At 31.6% G+C, this 19660-nt stretch overlaps 1 protein-coding gene and 2 long non-coding RNA genes across 3 annotated transcripts in view; 2 read left to right on the forward strand and 1 right to left on the reverse strand.

Moving 5' to 3' along the window:
* LOC130441401 (uncharacterized) overlaps nucleotides 1-6184 on the forward strand; it is a 38014-nt gene extending 31830 nt beyond the window's left edge. Inside the window, exon 2 of the long non-coding RNA XR_008909607.1 lies at nucleotides 905-6184. This is a non-coding gene — a long non-coding RNA (uncharacterized LOC130441401). The remainder of the gene's footprint in view (nucleotides 1-904) is intronic.
* Nucleotides 1-19660, reverse strand: part of LOC130441391 (rap1 GTPase-activating protein 1) — a 990184-nt gene that overhangs the window by 940516 nt on the left and 30008 nt on the right. The window lies entirely within an intron of this gene.
* LOC130441403 (uncharacterized) overlaps nucleotides 1-19660 on the forward strand; it is a 246175-nt gene that overhangs the window by 81296 nt on the left and 145219 nt on the right. The window lies entirely within an intron of this gene.

Here is a 19660-nt window from a genome sequence, read left to right on the forward strand (position 1 = left end):
CTGTTTTAAAAAATATATATTTGATCAATACTCGAAATCCTTTTTGCGTCTCATTTCAGTCAACAATGGAAACTAACTATAGAATTACTATAGCGAAAGTATTGTCAACCTCTAAAAAGTCACGCTTCCATCAAGCCGTTCTCGTAAATAAACTTGTTTCCATACACATTTTTAGTTCTTCCATAAAGAGGTCTCACATACCTAAGACTTCACCTACATACGATCCGTATTTCTCCCGATCGGATCCGATATCTGGTGACTATCACGGCCGATGTTGTCTGACATGAGTCCCTACATTGATCACGACCCTGACCGATCCAATCTAGTTGTGTCAAGTGAGTGAATACGAGCCTTTAAGCTCAAAACTTCCTTCTCAAGAAACAGGAGGCTTTGGTAAATGATTTTAATTTGAATAGTTCTGGAACAAACAAACACAGCAGAACTACAATGACAAATTTAATAATATCACCAAATGAATAAAGAAACTTTTGATTCTATTCTTAGAAGTATAAAGGAGAAATGGAATAGCCAATCCTACTTTCGGAAACAAACACATTTCAACGGCCGTCGAATTGGGAGTGATCGAGAGTCATTGGATGGGATCTGGTTGGGAGAAGACAATGACTGTAGGAACCTGTGTTAAAATGCTTGTATTTGATCGGAAGCAGGGAGAAGAACGGATTCAATGAAGGATAGATCCTCCAAATCTATCAACCAAGAAATTTATCGTATGACAACTGCATATTCAATGTTCAAGCATAATAACTTGATTGATAGGAATGTGTTTCAATACGGTGAACATATATCTTTGATATTCGATTTGTGGTTCTTTCTATACTAAACTAATGAAAATTTTCTCAAAATTACCAGAATATCAAACGTTATCTATTATATTGTGTTTCAGATTTTGACGATGACATCGCCAGCTTTAAACAACGGCAACAACGGCCAAAAAGACTTGAAAACAGAATCGAATACAAACTTAGAACAGTCCACTAGTAGAGCCGAGCCAGAAGCTGAACGAACAACCCCTCCACTAATAGCCTGGTGGCGAGTTTTCAAACTGGTCAACCTGCTAATGCAACACAAATGTTGAATAAATGGAAGTTGTCGATTTGGACCGGTTAATATGTTATGTAAATATTTGGAGGAGAGTGAAGGGAAATAGAATTTGAATGCACTATTTTTTATTTTATTTTATTATTCAAGTGTTTATAGAAGAGTCGTGTAATAATCAGAATCATAAAATTCTAAATATAGAAAATATAGGAGAATGAAACGTTTCAAAATACAAGAATAAAGACTAGCAATAATAACACTATATCATTACTAATTTGTTTCAATGTGTTCGCGCGTTTAAAAACATTATTTAAATTAATGTATATGTATAATTCTTTTCTATTCTATTTATAATTTTCATACATTATATATCATAATATTTTCGCACCAAAACGCACTATAATGTATAATAATTATTTAGAAGTAAAGATGAACTGAAAAATTGATGAAAACATCTTGTTACTTGATGAGTTTGATATTTCTATTAATTCATTCAAATAAATATTCATAATAATTGTATCGCCCTGTACTTTTAAATGAAAATTTCATTAAGAATCGATCCCGAACCATCACAACATAGACCAGGCGGTGGATGTAGTTGAGTATGCGAAATGTGACCGCGATTCGATGGATGGTTCTGAATTCAGAAAAGCACGCAGATTATGATTCTGAATATTGCTAGGAGACGTATTGGTCCATTGGTCATATTTTTGTATCATTATAACGAGTGTTTTAGAGAGAATATCCAATTGAACAGGAAAAATAAAAACAATAATTATGTCATCATATCTATCAAATACAATGTCTACTCGTTTTACATTTGGCTGCACAAAAAGATTATTAAAATGCCTCAAGAAACTCACCAAATGTACTGAAATTTTTGGATTGGATCCGATGAACAAGTGCCATACCATCGACAATGTAAATTTTTGAAATATGTAGATTTAAAATATCCTGCTGCGTGTTAGTACCGCACTTATTAAATATATGTTATCGGATATGTATGAAATCTAGGAAATTTATATAATTCCGAAGCTATTTAGGAACTATTTAATACATAAATGTCTTAGGAATTGTATATAATTACAATATCGTATTAGGAAATGTATCAAAATAATGCTTTTTGTAATAAAACACGTTGTTAAAATAAGAATAATAATTTTTATTAGAGCAATCATTGAGACAACAAAATTCGGGTAACAAATATAATAATCTTCATATTATCTTACTAATTAAAGCTTCGGAAATCATTCTCAATCAAATCACTCTTATAAAGTCAATCTTTCGTTTGGTAAGTAATTATAAATGTCACAATATTGAAGTAAGTCTTTAGGCTATTTATTTCTGCAGAGTAAGCCGGAATGGCACTTGAAAGTACACAATAATTCATTTTTATAACATAGACATCTTGCTGTAGTACAATTTTTGTCGCAAAGGCACTTTTAAAATCCCTGGCCGGTTCCAGTGGATTGTAGGTTAGCAACTGACCGTAGTGCCATCTCTGTACTCGGTACATCCTCTGCATCAAGAAGAACTCTTGGACACACAGATTTTTTTAAGGTTCCGTTCTTGGTACCAAAGCTACACCTATAATATTTCGGGCATCAGCACGTCCTCTGTCAACCTCTGGAACTGCGATTCGTACAGAAGTGCCAATAGGTACAGGAGCAAACTTTATTTCATTTACATTTTCGATTGCTACTTAGACAATGTATAAATTTCCTAGAAAATGTGTCTAATACAATTTATTTCACACATTTCCGTGCAATTTTAGGAATTACATACATTTCTGGTAACATATATTTAGGTTTATATGCAGACGATTTAGGTCAATAGTCTTTCTCTCTACTTCTTTAGGTCCCTTGCTTTTTCTCTCCAGCTCTGGATGTTTCTCTCTCTAAGGTCTTCTTCCACCGCTTTTTGATCTACCTCTTTTCCTCTTGTCCTCTGGTATCTTCCATGTCGTTTCAAGAGTTTATCTTCATCCATTTTTTCTAAGTGACCTAGCTATTGCAAACTTCTTGTTTTTAAAAACGCGCTGTTTGGTGCCCCATTAAAAAGTGTATAAACTTCATGGTTTTATCTTGTCTCCCATCCAAACTCTGTCTGCTTCCCTCCAAAAATTCTTCTTAATATTTTCTCTCCCAAATATCCAATTTCTGTTTAGTTTTTCGTAGATCTGGATATCTCATTCGATGTTAATAATTTTCTAAGACTGCCTGCACAGCTGTTACTTTTGCCAATTCTTAGTTCAATTTTCCTTTTCTTTTTGGCATTTATTACCTACATGAAATTTTCAACTTCAGTATTCATTTTTCTATTATTTTGAAAATATACAGGACGATATAAACGATAATATGCACAACTTAAAAACAGCGGCGAAATTAGCGCCAGTAGTACAGAAAACAAGGTTACAGTTTTTGGGACCTAGCTCATTCTTCACCGTCGGCGTTTTGGCAGTAAAGTCCTTTGTATCCTTTTCTATTCTCACCTTTCAAGGAATTAATAGCAACCGTGCATGCGCGTGGCGTCGGACTCTCATGAAATGTGGTCTTGTGAATGTAAACACCTTCACACATGAATTACTTATACAACAATATATTGATCAAATACTCAAACATTGTCATTTGACTCATCTCTTTTTGTAATTTCATTGTTTATGTCTACAAATCTCATAAAATTTCTATAATTTGAATACATTTCTCAACATATATCTCCCAAAAGTCAAGAGCATTGTTTTATCATTTGAACAGACCAGTTTCACGCGCTTCTCTTATTGGATTCACCAATAATTTCTTAGGTCGAGGTCAATCAATCGCTGGTGTCTATACTTTCCAATAGAGGGACTTTATCTTGCAGTGAACAAGCGCGCATTTTGTTGGGAAATTTTTCAGTGCAATTCAATTATACAATACGTTGTTGACTATGGCATCTTGAACGTTTTAAAAGTATGAAATCAAAATAGATTTTTTTTGGCACTTAGCACAATATTAACTAACTGTAATTTTCTCTAAAAATGAATTATTTGTCTATTATTCACCTCCTATCAATTCAAATTTTCCCACAACTCAAAAAAAATAACTGAATATCATTGGTGTTGAAATTATTACATCAAGATATTCTATTTATTATTTTCTTACTCTCCCTTCGCATTCTATCCAGTTTTAAAATACTAAAAATGTTCGGAAACTGTACCGATTTTACGATAGTTGAAAGTGAAAACAAATTAGAAAATAAGTGGATATCTCAAACTAAAGGTTACAGTATAACTGGTGTCAATTAACCTAAACATAATACACTGTAAAAAGCATACTCAAACATATTGCTTTCGAAGGTCATGTTACCGTCCAGTATAATAATCAACTTACTTATTTAAATAATCGACTCATAGTCACATTAAGTTAGAGTAGGTACTTCGAATTATATGTTCTTAAAATCATAACCCGATAGCATCAGAAACAAACAATTTAAAGGGTTTACTATTACTAGAGCCACAGAACATACACTAAGAAGAAATGAAATGAAAGCTGTTATTCAGTGGAAACAACATGGCGCATTTTCGATACCAGTACCCTCTATGGTACGAGGCAGAACTAATCAATTCTCGCGGTTCATTCAAATTTATTACATTGTATAACTTTTGTGTTCTATGTTATTCATTTTCTTCCAGGTTCGATTCTAAACAGAAATAAAACAGTGATTCAGTTGAACAGATTGCATATCATTACAATGATATAGTACTATCATTTTGAGATTTAACAAAAGTTTGTTATTGAATTTACATATCAAGGTATGTTAAAAGGTTTTAGTCGATCTGTCCACCAAAGTAAGTCAAAAATGACCAATATTGATACCAGATATACGTAAAATATCACAGAATTTATCACAGTTGAATTAAAATGTCTTAGGGACTTCTTTTGTACGTAGAAAGAGCAAAAGTCTATGAGTCTATGAATATTTCTTAACTATTAATTAATGAATTCTTTCGTTGCATTATTTAAACTTTTATACTATATAATTTTGATATTTTGACTGTTGTATTCTAATGAACTTGATACATTAGCATTTCCCTTGGTGTTAAATTATTGTTACTAGTTCCAGCTACAGTAAAAAAAAAACCCGATTTTTGTTTATCGAAACTACTAATTTCCTTTGTAACTCCAATGGCTCTTCTATAGGTAAATTGCCTGATGTTAAAGCATGAACACTCGCACCGTCAACTTGATGCTCTTTAACTATCATATCAGTGTCTACTAAGCCTGTATTTACAGTACATAAATGTTATTGGTTTACTATACGATCATTTAGCCAATCCAAAATCGCAAGCGAATCGCGGATAAAATTGCCAACAGTCTACACTCGCAAGTTCGCGCTCTTGACGCGTACGCAGTGAGAGTTCTAGTTCGTTATTCCACACTGTACTCATTTTGTATGCAAAATCGAGGCGAGCCTTTTAGGAGGGAAAAAAACCGACAATTTTCGGACAACTAGCCGCGAAAAATATGCAAACGGATCCACACTCATGATTCGCGTCAGCTATTAACTTTGACTTAACTGTGATCTTTATACTTTAAATGTTTTATATTGAAATTTGTAAAATTACTTTCCAGAAAATTATTTTCACACAAACGATAATTTGATGTTGAGCATTGAATTTTACAAAAATTTTCCCATTTACAACACAACTCGGGAAAACGTTTGGGAAATTTTAACAAATGATTATTTATCTTGACAATTGACATTGACAGTAATGACATATTTTTATTACACTAACGCCACGATTAGTAAGTGGCTGAACTAAATTTGTGTTAGAAATTTTCTTATTGAGTATGTTCTATGACTAGAGCTTTGAAAGTGAAGATCTATTCCAATTTTTAATATTGAAAATTTTGAAATGAAATATCAAATTGAATCATTCGATAAGATGTTAGTTAGGCAAAAAACGAATTTAGCAATATATATATAGATACAATATATGCCATTATTTAGATTGTTAATATTAATCGACAATATCGCTAATCGTAATAAAAATTGTCTTAAATTTTATTAGTTTCTAATAGTTGCAATATAATATATTAGAAAACTTGTTAAACCTTATATAAATATAGGTAATATTGTGTCAAAATTTTTCCGTATTTATTTAGATTTATTTTATCAAATAGAATCAAATAACAAGAAATATGTTTGAAGGGTAAAGATAATATAGTGTGTCGAAATGTATTAATTTGACGTGGTGCAACAATAGCTTTAGGGTAAATTAGGCTATTGGTTTATACGGGGCTGCTATATAGTGAGACACAAGAAAGTCTTTTCAGAAAAATGATTATAATCTTGCCCGAAGTAAACACCATCTACATTAACCCTGCAGTGGTAGCGCTTCTTTTGAGTTCAAATATGATAGCGCCCTGTTCACCAGACCCGATAAGTAAATATGTATTTTTATAGATATCCCAAAATATTTTCATTGCAATTACTATTCGAATATCTTCCTATATATACGTATGTGTGAATACACTTCGATAATATATTATTCTAATATTCTTTTTCACACTTCTGTACAACCCTACATGCAAAAAAAACAATTTTTATTCTTAAAAATATTTATTCAACAACTGATGAAATATGCATATTTTTCAAACGGAACATATAAAGTAATGCTAAAACAAACTAGAAATAATAGAAAAAATAATTGATTCGAACATTGATCACAATAAATATTATTAATTAATCAGGCATAAAAATGTATGACACTTTTTACAATAGTATTTTGATTTATAATCATTTTCACACTTAACACCCTATTTTTTCGTAGCAGTTGACATATTTGGCAATTTGACTTCTATTTCTTACTCGCAGTTGTACATTTTGAGCTGCTGATCTTCTTTACAAGTGTTCGTCTAATAATGATAAGGCAAGTGTTTTCAAAAACTGTCTGCGTCTAATACTTTTATCATTGTTGTAAGAATTGTATATTATTTTTGCATTTACACCTGCTACGTTCATAGTTGAATAGAAAATTACCATGGGCCACCTCCTGCCACATTGTATAACGAACAAAATTGGTCCAGAGTATCAACTCCACCTTTTGTCATGTTATAAAGGGTGACTACTTCTGGTTTATATTGATGCACGGAATCTTTCTTAATCGTGTCGTTGTGGTGAAGACTGGACGCTAATAAGACATTTTTATTTTGTTTTGGTACATTTGCATGCAATTTCTTGCAGTATCAGAATCGCTTTAACAAGTGTCTTGCTATTGCATCATGGTTGTCACTCTCAAAATTTGAGAATGGATGAGGGAATATTTGAAAAACTCCCAAGGTAAATAAAACATAAGACAAATTGAAAAAGTTTGGCAAGAAACGAAATATCAGCATATCAGAAACATATTTCTACCTAGAATTGCAGCTTGCACGCAAAAAATGTCATCAAACTCATAATGTTGCATACCGAGATCTTGTATAAAGGCCGCTTGACATGATGCAATAAAACGTGCAAGTTCTGATGTTTGTTTCATGCAAGATCTCGCACTTGCAACATCATCTAGGGAGAAATCTAGTTACTTTCATCATTTTCAAACTGATCACAAAATATCGAATAAAAATTTAGGTAAGGTATATGTTTAATTTACTTATTGAATTTTTGTTAGTGGCAACCATGATGCAATGGCAAGATTATTGCATAAGGCCTTAAACAATTAGCTGAACTTGCGTTTTGCATTGCATTGCACATTGCCTTGCATCATGCCAAGCGGGCTTAAGTATAATACACTCTTGCCAATTGCAACTCCTCTAGTTTTAAGTCGTCTCAAAATATATAGAGTAGCTTTCTTATTTATGTAATCGCACTAAAAAGTTGAAATCTGCATAACTTATTGTTATAGAATTGCAGTAAACTCAACATATTTCAATTCATTAACACTTTTATTCATAACTGCATGAGCGTCATTCTGGTGAAGTTTTGAGCTGCAATTTACTGCGTACAGCTAGATGCGTTTATCACACATTAGATTCTCTTGTACCTGTAGCCTCCATAAATCAATGCTGAAAGCTGAAAACTTTTACTAGCTTACTAGGTTACTTCGGTAACTTGCATGTACAATTTTTGGTTTATATTTTGTTTTTAATTAGTTTTCGGTAGAAAAATATGAAAAAGGGGCTTTCTACGTTTATTTTTTGATTTGATAAAAAATTTAGATTGTTATATCTTGAAATAATGCTATTTAATTGTTAATAACCACCATATAAATAAAATTTTGCATGGACCTAGATATTTTCATTTGTCTAATAATGAAGAAGTTAACAAAACGATTCTAGAAGTGTGCGATTTTTCATTATTTCACTCTACTTAAACTGTATATAGTTGATCAATTTTCAGATTAGAATTTTTGGTTATCAGATTTTTAAACAAACAATTTCCATTTTTATCTTACAGAAATTGTACCTATAATATGATAAATACCAGCATTCCCTCATCAATAAATAAGACGGTTTGGAAAACATAAACTCACTTATCTATCATACAATTTTAAAATTTTGTACAGTCACAAAAATCAGCAAGAAACTGTGAAGTAAACAAAACAAATGGGACATGCAATGACATCAATTTCATAACCTATACCATTGAGAATCATCTAATCCTTTTCCTGCTTCTGTTTAGAGTTTGTTGATTGCCAAAATTTTATTATATCAAATAATATTCACAGCCACACCATTAGGTCTCAAGATAATGTATATAAATTAATTGCAAGAACAAACATGGGTCTAAATAGTTAATTTATAAATGCTAGAGAGGATTTATTGAGTACTTGACAATATTAGGATATAATATGAACTATGTATACAGGGTGGTCCAACGAAAAGTTTGCACCTAGCTTTTCTCTTTTTTTTTGTAATTGATTTAAAAAATGCTCGGACACGTCGATTTTGCTTTTGAGGGGGACACATTTTAAACAAATTATTCGATCTGCTGATCAGCTTTATTTTCAACAAGATGGAGCTCCTCCGCTCTATGTGGCTCCTGTAAGACAGTTCTTAGATGACCGGTTTCCTGGTCGATGGATTGGAAGGAGGGGCCCAATTGAATGACCTGCCAGATCACCGGATTTATCGCCTTAAGACTTTTTGCTTCGGGGACACTTAAAAAATAAATGTTTTGCCAGGAAGCCCAAGTCCATGGAAGATCTTCACCAACGGATTACAGCAGAGTGCAGAAACATAACACCTGATATGCTACAAAATGTTAGAAATAGATTTGAACAAAATCTGTATTTTGTACGGAATCGAATGGGTCATATTTTCAACATTTGTTAATTTAAGGTTTTAATAAATTAATTTAACGGCTTTTTTACAAAGCATGTTAAAAATAACAAACATTGGAATGTACTAACGATTGCAGTTGTTTTCACTCGTAATAATTAAAACTTATTTGTATTTTTCATTAATATCAAAAAAATAGGGTATCTCTAAAAAGACCATTTTGTGTCCTTGCAAATGATATATCAGTCGACCCCTCTTTCTATTTAAAATTTTAGGGTTGTTACTCACAGGCGCAGATCGAATAATATGTTTAAAATGTGTTCCCCTCAATATCAAAATTTAATTAGAAAAATAAAGAGAAAAGCTAGGTGCAAACTTTTCGTTGGACCACCCTTTATGTTATCTATATGAAATCTGTGAATTATATTTTTTTAAACACGAACACCAAAACAATTTAAAAGTAAAATGTGAACAAAGCAATTAGGACAACACAGCATAGCCTTGAAATGAGAAAGTTTTTGTTATAGTTTTAACATTTATGGGTTAGTTAATTCTTATTATAACGAACCAAATTAATTGTTCTTCATCGAACCGTTTATTATTTAACAGATATTTGGTATCAACATATAATCGGTCTTTTTGTGCTAAACATTTATTGTTTATAATCAAACTGTATTTTCTTGATCTTTGTTAATTTGAAAGAGAAATTAATAAAAGCCCAATAGAAAATATTTTATATACAACGTACATAGATTATGGTCGTATATATACCTGTCCTAGTTACGATATAAGTCATTTGTAAACTACTTTTAGAATTTATAATTCTTCCAATATCAATTGTACGTTATTAAAACCCTTGCCGACAATTTTGTTTCATCTACTTCATTTTATAAATTTATCATTTTTATAAATACTTTTAAAAATATGTTTATTTTATGCGAGAAAGTATTCGTTAAAAGGCAATCGAATTTTCGAGCCTCAAAAATTTATTACTGAGCATTTTTTTACTTACAACATATATTACTTTTTCAAAAAAACAACTTTTTTTAAAATAATTAGTGTCTTTCTTATTTTATTTTATTTTATTTTTATTATATTTTTTTACATACATATCCTCAAGTGTAATAATACGGCTCTCGGCCTCAAAGGATCAATTATAGTCCTACTTTGAACTTAAAAAAAAATCATGATTATACTAAACGTAAATAGACGAGTAAAATGCACCTGCCTGTAAGGGAGTTTGGTTTAAACAGGGTACTAGACGTGAACGTATTTCTCATTGTTGTCTAATTGTCTATCAGCGCCGTGTTTATTTACGAAATATTGATTGTTCCCCGCATAACTGTCTTCTGCTATTGATATTGGAAGAACTATAAGAATATAGTAATTGCCTGTCTGTAATTGTAACAAATTTTTGAATAATCGTCGTAACCCCTGTTTGCTTATATTCTTTCGGTTCAGAATATTGGCATACTCTGTAACAATGTCACAAATAATCGTCGTTTATTTTCCAAAGATGCTTTCTCACTTCCTTGTCGAATTTGTCCGCTCCCACAACAACGATCAGGTTGAGGTCCGGCGACTATGACGGCCAAAACATTACTTTCAGTACATTCTTCCTTTCCAATTCTTTTAAATTCAATTTTTGGTGCTTGTAGGAATGCTTGGGATCGTTGCATTCCGAAAGATGATTTTTTTGCCAATCAGACCCTGACCAAAACATATTACATTAATATTTTTTATAGCCCTCTTTTTTCAAAATCTCTTCAATTTTTACTAGATCTCCAGTCAGCCTTCTTCCCAGAACATCCTCAAACTATCACCGAACCTCCACCGTGTTTTACAGTCGGATTTATACATGGATCTAGCATCCGTTCTTCCTTTGACTTGCTTACAACCAAGAGAGGGAGAGGGGGGAAAGGCTTCTACATTACCACCCTTCCAAATCTGAGCTGCTATCTCTGGGCCCGTGAGTCGTCGATCATGTTTACTGATCAATACAATACGTTTATCTTCAGCGCATATGGTTTTTCAAGTCGACCTTGAACGTCTTCTATCGCCAAAGCTCCTGGTGGGTGCATATTTTTTCACGTGATCAATGCATCAGTTTACTCATTTTAAAACTTTTAAGTCTGAATTTGCGAGAACGAAAACAATTCGTATACGAACTTCCCAAAAAAAAAGAAATCTGATTCAAAAAGTATAAGTCAAGTTAGTTCTCGCATCTCACAAGACTAACTGGGACTAAACTACAATCATAAACACATAAGAAATTTTTATTTTGAAATTTAATGAATTGATTATGGTTCGGGCTAACCGATATTGTATATCAAAAAGTCCATTTGGCAAGCAAATTTAAAATTTTTCGAATATAAATTTTTTATATTATCGTACTCTTAAGTTCAATTTCGCCTTCTTTGTAAAATTTTGATGTACATGAATACATTATTTAACGATTTAAAGTAATGAATCTTAATAAAATCAAACTCCAATTGAAATAACAAGAAAATAGTTTTTTATTGTTGTCCCTTCTAATAATTAACTAGCTTAAATCATCTTAAGCAAATATCAATTATTACAGAAAGACATTAATATCAATCAAATCTACAAATATAAAAAAAATAACATTTATTTTCTTTAAGCTCATAGTTTTCGTTAATCGCTTGTGTATGGGTTATAAATTGCCTTGTTATGTACTTAAATTTATTGATTGAATGCATAAAATTTCGCTTGTACACTTCAAAGGAGCTAAATTTCGTTATTATTAGTAGTAAGCATCCTAATAGCATCAAATCCATATAAAAAATGACATTTTTATAAACGAAAATGGCAAATCTACATTTCCTAACTAAAAAATAAATACTTCAAACGATTTTACAAAGATTTTCAAAACTTTAAAGAAATGATTTCAATTGAAGATTATTTGGATTTCCTTTACAGAAGCTAAAAAAGAACATACTTCGACGATGATGTTAATATCAGTTTGTTTGTTTGAAACTTTCACCTCAAAATTTCATAACATTAACTTTAAATCGATCTTATTAACATGAAGTGTTTTAAACACCTGAAGAGTATCTGTCCACATTTCTTCACCTTCAAACCATTTGCAAGAATGAAAACTTCGAGGAAAAGATATCGAAGGATTGTTTGGATTCCATTACCATTATATTCTAAGATGAGTATCTGGAGAAAGCCTTTGATTCATTGAAGCTCTCATCTCAAATTTAGCCAACAGAAGACGGCAAGTCTAAAGGTCTAAAGACGACGTGCAAAAAATTGCATGCAATTTATTTCAAGGTCAATATATTGCATAGATAAGTATTGCATTTCATTTAATATTTGTGTGAATTTCAAAAATGAAAATACCAAAACTAGGTAAAGTAAACAGGAAAAAAGTGGTCAGTGAATCACTAGCAATAATTAAACTTCTGCTACATTTCTTTTGGAATGTGATGGATACGAAAGAGTATTAATCAAAATCCTAACCTCAAAATTCATCCAATATTTTGTGCATAACTTAACAATGAAAATAAATTTACGAAAGTCGGCTGATCTGTTGACTCAAAAGTAACTAGATTTCTTCCTAGAATTGCAAATTGCACGAAATAAAATGGCACCAAACCGATAATGTTGCAAGTGCGAGATCTTGCATGAAACAATAAGTTGAACTTCATCTGCGTATGCAAATTAGGTCTTGCATTGCATTGCACGTTGTCTTGATTAATGTCAAGCGGGCTTAATTCCAAACTTTTTTAACACATGAAGAATATTCGAGAAGAATAATCCAGACATTAATTCAATTACTGATTGCAGGTTATATCTCAAAATAAGCCAGCAAGAGACGGCAAATCTAATTTTTAGTATTAACTTCGATTCAATCTTACAAAGATGAAAACCTGGAGATTATCCATCCACATTTCTTCACAAAAAATTACTGATCTAAACAATTTTGAAAGAATGATAACTTGAAGAAAAGATTTTAAAAGATTATTTAAATTTTTTCAGCAAAAGTGTCAAAACAAAATACTTCGACGATATCTTTGAAGAAAACTATCTGGAGGAAGCAAGCGTGATTAATTCACATGTTAATACAGAAAAATCTTATGCTAACAATGTTAGGAAGTTTGGATGAAAATAGATATAAAACAAAAAATTAAATGTGAATACAATAGTATGAAAATTTTCACTCGAAAAATTTGCTGGTGACAATTTTGAAGCATATTAGTGAAAGAAGTTTCCCATCTGAAAAAGAATGTCGTAGTTTCGATATTAATGATATTTGAGCCTTAGTTGAAATCTTGTACAATTGAATTGTATTTGTAATCTAATTAGTCACAAACACAACCATCATTGAGAATACAGACTAACAGTTATTTTGATAACCGAAATTTGTCAAGCTTATGAATCCGAATTAGTTCTTAAATATAGTCAATCAAATCTCTACCGGATGTTTCAAAATGAATAGCAAAATTTTAACGTTTTCTAATATTCATAACATCACATTCGAATAGTTTCACGTAATAATATACGTCAAGTTGCTATGATCTTATCAAACGTTGATTATCTCTCTAATAATTATTGTCTCAATATAGATTTTCAGAACTTTAAAGAAAGGATTTCAATTGAAGATTATTTGGATTTCCTTCACAGAAGCTAAAAAAGAATATACTTCGACAATGATGGTAATATCAGTTTGTTTGTTTGAAACTTTCACCTCAAAATTTCATAACATTAACTTTAAATCAATCTGAATAACATGAAATGTTTTAAACACCTGAAGAGTATCTGTCCACATTTCTTCACCAAGAAATATATGCTTCAAACAATTTGCAAGAATGAAAACTTCGAGGAAAATATATCGAAGGATTGTTTGGATTTCACTACCATTATAAGTTGAGTATCTGGAGAAAGCCTTTGATTCAATAAAGCTTTCATCTCAAAATTAGCCAACAGAAGACGGCTAGTCTAAAGGCCGCTTGACATGACGCAAGACAACGTGCAAGAAATTGCATGTAATTTATTTTAAGGTCAATATATTGCATAGATAAGTATTGCATTTCATTTAATATTGGTGTGAAGTTCAAAAATGAAAATACCAAAACTAGGTAAAGTAAACAGGAAAAAAGTGGTCAGTGAATCACTAGCAATAATTAAACTTCTGCTACATTTCTTTTGGAATGTGCTGGTGACAATTTTGAAGCATATTATTGAAAGAAGTTTCCCATCTGAAAAAGAATGTCGTAGTTTCGATATTAATGATATTTGAGCCTTAGTTGAAATCTTGTACAATTGAATTGTATTTGTAATCTAATTAGTCACAAGCACAACCATCATTGAGAAAGACAATACAGACTAACAGTTATTTTGGTAACCGAAATTTTACAAACTTTTGAATCCGAATTAGTCCTTAAATATAGTCAATGAAATCTCTACTGTATGTTTCAAAATGAATATACGTCAAGTTGCTATGATCTTCTCAAACGTTGATTATCTCTATATAAATTATTGTCTCAATATAGTTTCTTAACATGTTGACTGCTCTGTGTACCACTGATGGATACTTATAGTCGATTCAGTATCAGTTCTCTTAGCAATCTTTGCTTTGCGTTTATCGTGTTTAAAACATTGCATCATATAATATTTAATTCACCATCACAATAAAATTAGAATAAACTGGAGTTACATATAACATATTAACTAATGTCTAAGTTGTTTGTACCTAGAATCTCCTGTGGTGACTTGATGAATGGAAACAGTCTGTTCCTGTTAGGTGATTTAATGTTTTTCCCAAATTTTACGATAAAGAAAAATAAAGTACAAATAAAGCCGATGTGGACAGGTACAACATGAATCATATTTGACGGAGAAATTTAGGCGCATTCTTTATTACATATTAAGACTGGTAGTTAATAAATTCGGGAAGGTTCATTAAGATGAAAGTACATACACGAGAGTGTTTACGAACTTCCAAAGGTATAAATCACACGACATCAGATCGGGTGAGCGTGAAAGCTACGAAAAACAATCCCTCTCTTGATTACCTTGCGACTAATCCAGCGGTCACGCAAAATTTCTAGGAAGCGATGTATATAGTTATAGAACTAGGAAAATTTTTTGCTCATGTTAGTAAGGAGAATATTGAGGTTTCAAAGCATAGTTTTACAAATTCTCTGTATCGGATTCAGTTAATATTTCTTAAGAATGCACTATAAATCATTTGGCAAAATCCACTTTTGTGTCTATTGTATATTATTACACCATTTCTAAAACCAACTTTAAGCACTTACTTTTCCCAATTGCCTATTATATTAAATGTTGATCCTGTCTTACATACGAAATGTTGAGGCCCAAATGATTAGAAAAATCGACAAAAGAATGAAAAACATATTTTCAATTAAGTTTATGGAAGTGACTGTCAAGTCTAACAGATTTTATGGTTTTCTTGTGTTTTAAATACTTCACTTATGATGACAATAACCCAAATCATTTGTTAAAAACATTTTCAGAAAATTGAATTAAGAAACTCATGAGATGTACATTTCTATACTGGTTTAAAATTAAAAATAAAATAATTCAGAAATGCTTAATAAAAATAATGAAGTATCTCATATTTGTGTCTATTCATTTACAGATAAACAATTTATATAATAATAATTGTAAGATAAATTGAATGTTTAATACTAAAACTTATTTAATCAAATATCCGTGTCAATGTTGTTGCCATTAATATAACACGATACTAAAAATATTTTCAGAATGAATTTAACATAATTTGTAGTTTATTTTCTACTTGTTATTTCATGGTTAAATAGACGATTTATTCAACTTAATCCGAATTTTATTTATTTACTTAACATCTACCAAATCAGTTAATATGAACTATAAATATTCCAAAGTTTTGTACTAGTAGTTTGAGATCACATATTTTCAGCATTTTAGTTTGGAAACGATCGAAGAATCTTTCAAGTCCGATTCATGGTCTGGACTCTCGCGAGGTGCCCCCTTGGATGGATTGCAATCTTTTCAAATCTTGCTTTATCGACGAGCTCGCTCCATCTGTTAAAATGGACTTGAATCAAAACAGCTCCCTGTTCATGGTGTATTACTTTTGAATAACGCAACATCACATCCATCTGAGGAGGAATTAGTGAAAGGGGTTATAAAAGCAATCTTCTCACCACCAAATGTTAAATCACTTATCCAGGAACATCAGTTTGAATTTAGAAAAGTCCGAAGAAGGTTTTAACATATTTGAATCAATGAAATATCCTTTGATATCAAAGATGCTATCTATAGAATTGTTGATTCATGAGAGGAGCTGAAACCTTAAACTTTACGAAAATCTTGACGTAAGCTTTGGTGGAAGTTATGACTGGTAGTAACCAGGTCGTAGATGAGCAAAACAACGGCACACAAGAAATCATTAAAGACCTATAAAGCGTACAAGCGAATGTCCCTGCCGGTGAAGCTGAGAAGTGTATTGCCCAATGTGAAAAGACAGTGAGGAGCTCAATGACGACAAGATTATTACAGCTGTTTAGGATAATACTGGTGCAGAAACTGAAAACGAGGACTAGGAATGAGATAGTGACAAACCCAATACACGGATTACACACGCTGGTTCGTTTGATTTTGCTCTTCAGTACATAGAGCAAAATTCAACTTCAACACCTATGGACATTTTGTGGATCAAGAAATGGAGGAGTATTGCAGCTAGAATGTCTAGAATTTCATTTGATAAACAAAATTCAATAACTGACTTTGTTTCTATTTAATGTAAAATACATAATCTTAATATGTAATATGTATGGAAAGAAAAATGTTCTAAATATTCTGATAATCAGACCTTTTTCGAGTTCCGACCACACCCACAGACCTGAAGGTGACGGATTAGAGAGATTCAACAATTTGCTTCGTTGTATATACACGTACTTTGCAAAAATGGAGTGAATAGATGACGTGAAAATGATTTTGTGACAAAAAGTTTTCTCATACGAACCCTCGTTTCTAAATGATAGTTTAAAAAAAGGTACTTTTAGTTTAGCTTGATAAAATTAATAGTTTAGGAGATATTTAGAGTTTTAGATCGTTGTAAGGGAACCGTTCGCCATAAAGAGACATTCTGAAGAAAAATATCATAAATAATGAATGTTCGAATCTACGGAGGAAATATCTTTGAATTTGGAAGAAAATTCCAAGATTTTGCCTTATAGCATCACAATGGAAGTTTGGATCATTTCTTTTCTTGTGCTTACCGGTGTTGCATATACCAAGCTTTTAAAATATTCACAAAAAAATTAATCAGTTTTATTTAATTCATAATATTCGGATGTATAATTTAGAAAATATATTCAAATATACGTTCTGATTTCGCAGATTTGAAGGCCTATAACTCGTAGGCGAATTTTTTTATATCACAGCATTATTTTCACGTCACCAACTACCGAATTTTTTGTATCAAGTCCCGGAACACCCTATATAATTTATAATGGTATAAACTGGGTGAATTGTCAAACACTTTGTTGGATTGTAGAGTGTAGAGTGTGTACGAACTGCACAGTTCATTTGCGCAGTTTTATTTGCGCAGAACGTATGCACAAAAATCGACGCACATTTTTTGGTTGGTGCAAGTCATCGGAAATGTCGCTAGAAGATTGTAACGGAATCCGTGAGTTATTCGAAGAGTTTATCCAGTGCTAGAAAAATAGAGTTTACTTGTGTAATAAGAAAAGTGAAGATTATCACGACCGCATCAAGAAGAATGCTGCGTACGATAGGCTAATTATTAAGTACAAACAAACCAATTGACCTCAAACAATTTCTTTCGGGGAAAATTTCAACTCGTTTATTAAATTTTTGTGAGTTTGACTATCTTATGAGAAATCAATCCTAACACCACCCCCTACGTGATTTTATTTTCTTTTTGCACAAACCAGCCAGACTAGCGCAAGCGCTTCATCGTCTTCCATCACAAATGGCGTGTTTTTCTTCAGAGTTTCTGCCGAGAACTGACGATCGACGCAGATATCGTAGATATGTGGACGCACTACCAACGTTCGCTAAATTGCACAATTGAACTGTTAAGTTCTATTGCGCAATTGAACTGTTAAGTTCTTTTGCGCAGTTTTATCGTTGTCGTATATACCAGCCTAAAACTTTCGTGCTATGATCATGGACCCGTTAGCAAAACCTAATTGAACAATAAACACAATTCGACGATTCTCTTATTCTCGTGAAATGGTTTAAGGAAAAGATATAAAAATAAAATATTTGAGACCGCAAATTATATCTCTGTTCCGTTCCAGATTTTATTCTAATTTCAATCATTATCTTGTTTCATGTAGAAGTTGATGGAAGCGACTATAGATAATGTTATTTAAATTTTTAAAAACATTTATAAAACACTTTTTCGACAAAAAATATTTTTTAAGCGTCCGTGATTGGATTTGTGATAAAATATTTAAGTAAAGGGAAAGGAAACGAACTAAAAAAGATGAAAAGGGTGAGAAGAAAAAGCTTCTCTTAGATAGAGTGTAGCTTAAAAGAGGTTTTGTTGGATTTCGAAGATGTATCTTTAAAAGTTTCGAAAGTATAAATGAGCAATTGAGCGATTAAATTAAAAATTGAACTTACAAATTAAATTACAACTCTTAACAATCTTTAGTGAACGCTTGACCTTTGTGAGAGATCGCACGTAGTGAAGTTTGTTGTGTCGAAAAACTAACAAGGCAAGTATTTTATTTGTTTTATGTTAAACCTACCTCAAATGTTGTTTCTACGTTGTGAACATGTTTTCATAATCGATTTTGTATTAATTTTACTTTTGTCTTGTAGTTTGATGTTTTATTGTTAGTATAACCTCAAAATCGTCAAAATCATTTTACTTTATCAGTGCTTCTGTTTGTATGGCCATCTTATCCTAAAGGTATGGTTTATATGGTAACGAACTGTGGTAACTGGACACAAAAACAGCCATCAAATACAGTAAATGTCATTAAAAACAAGAACATGTCAATCTATAAGGTTGCAATAACTTTCAACATTCCAAGAAAAACTTTGGAACGGCGTTTCAACAAAAATTATCCTAGGAAGGGACATTTGGGCACAGATACTAGATTCGGCTTTGAAAATGAAAGAAGACTTTGTCAAATTCAGAAAAGCAGAAAGGTGTATATGATTTTGTGACTGACTGAGTTTTTAGAAAGAAATCAAGATATGAAAATTCGTAAATCGGAAGGAATATATATTGTTCGCTCTAAAGGTATAGCCATAATGATGTAGAATCATACTCCAACTGGATAACCAGTTGTTTATTATGCCTTCAAGCATCCTTAATATGGATG

This window comes from Diorhabda sublineata, chromosome 3 (assembly GCF_026230105.1).
Source record: "Diorhabda sublineata isolate icDioSubl1.1 chromosome 3, icDioSubl1.1, whole genome shotgun sequence".
NCBI lineage: Eukaryota > Metazoa > Arthropoda > Insecta > Coleoptera > Chrysomelidae > Diorhabda > Diorhabda sublineata.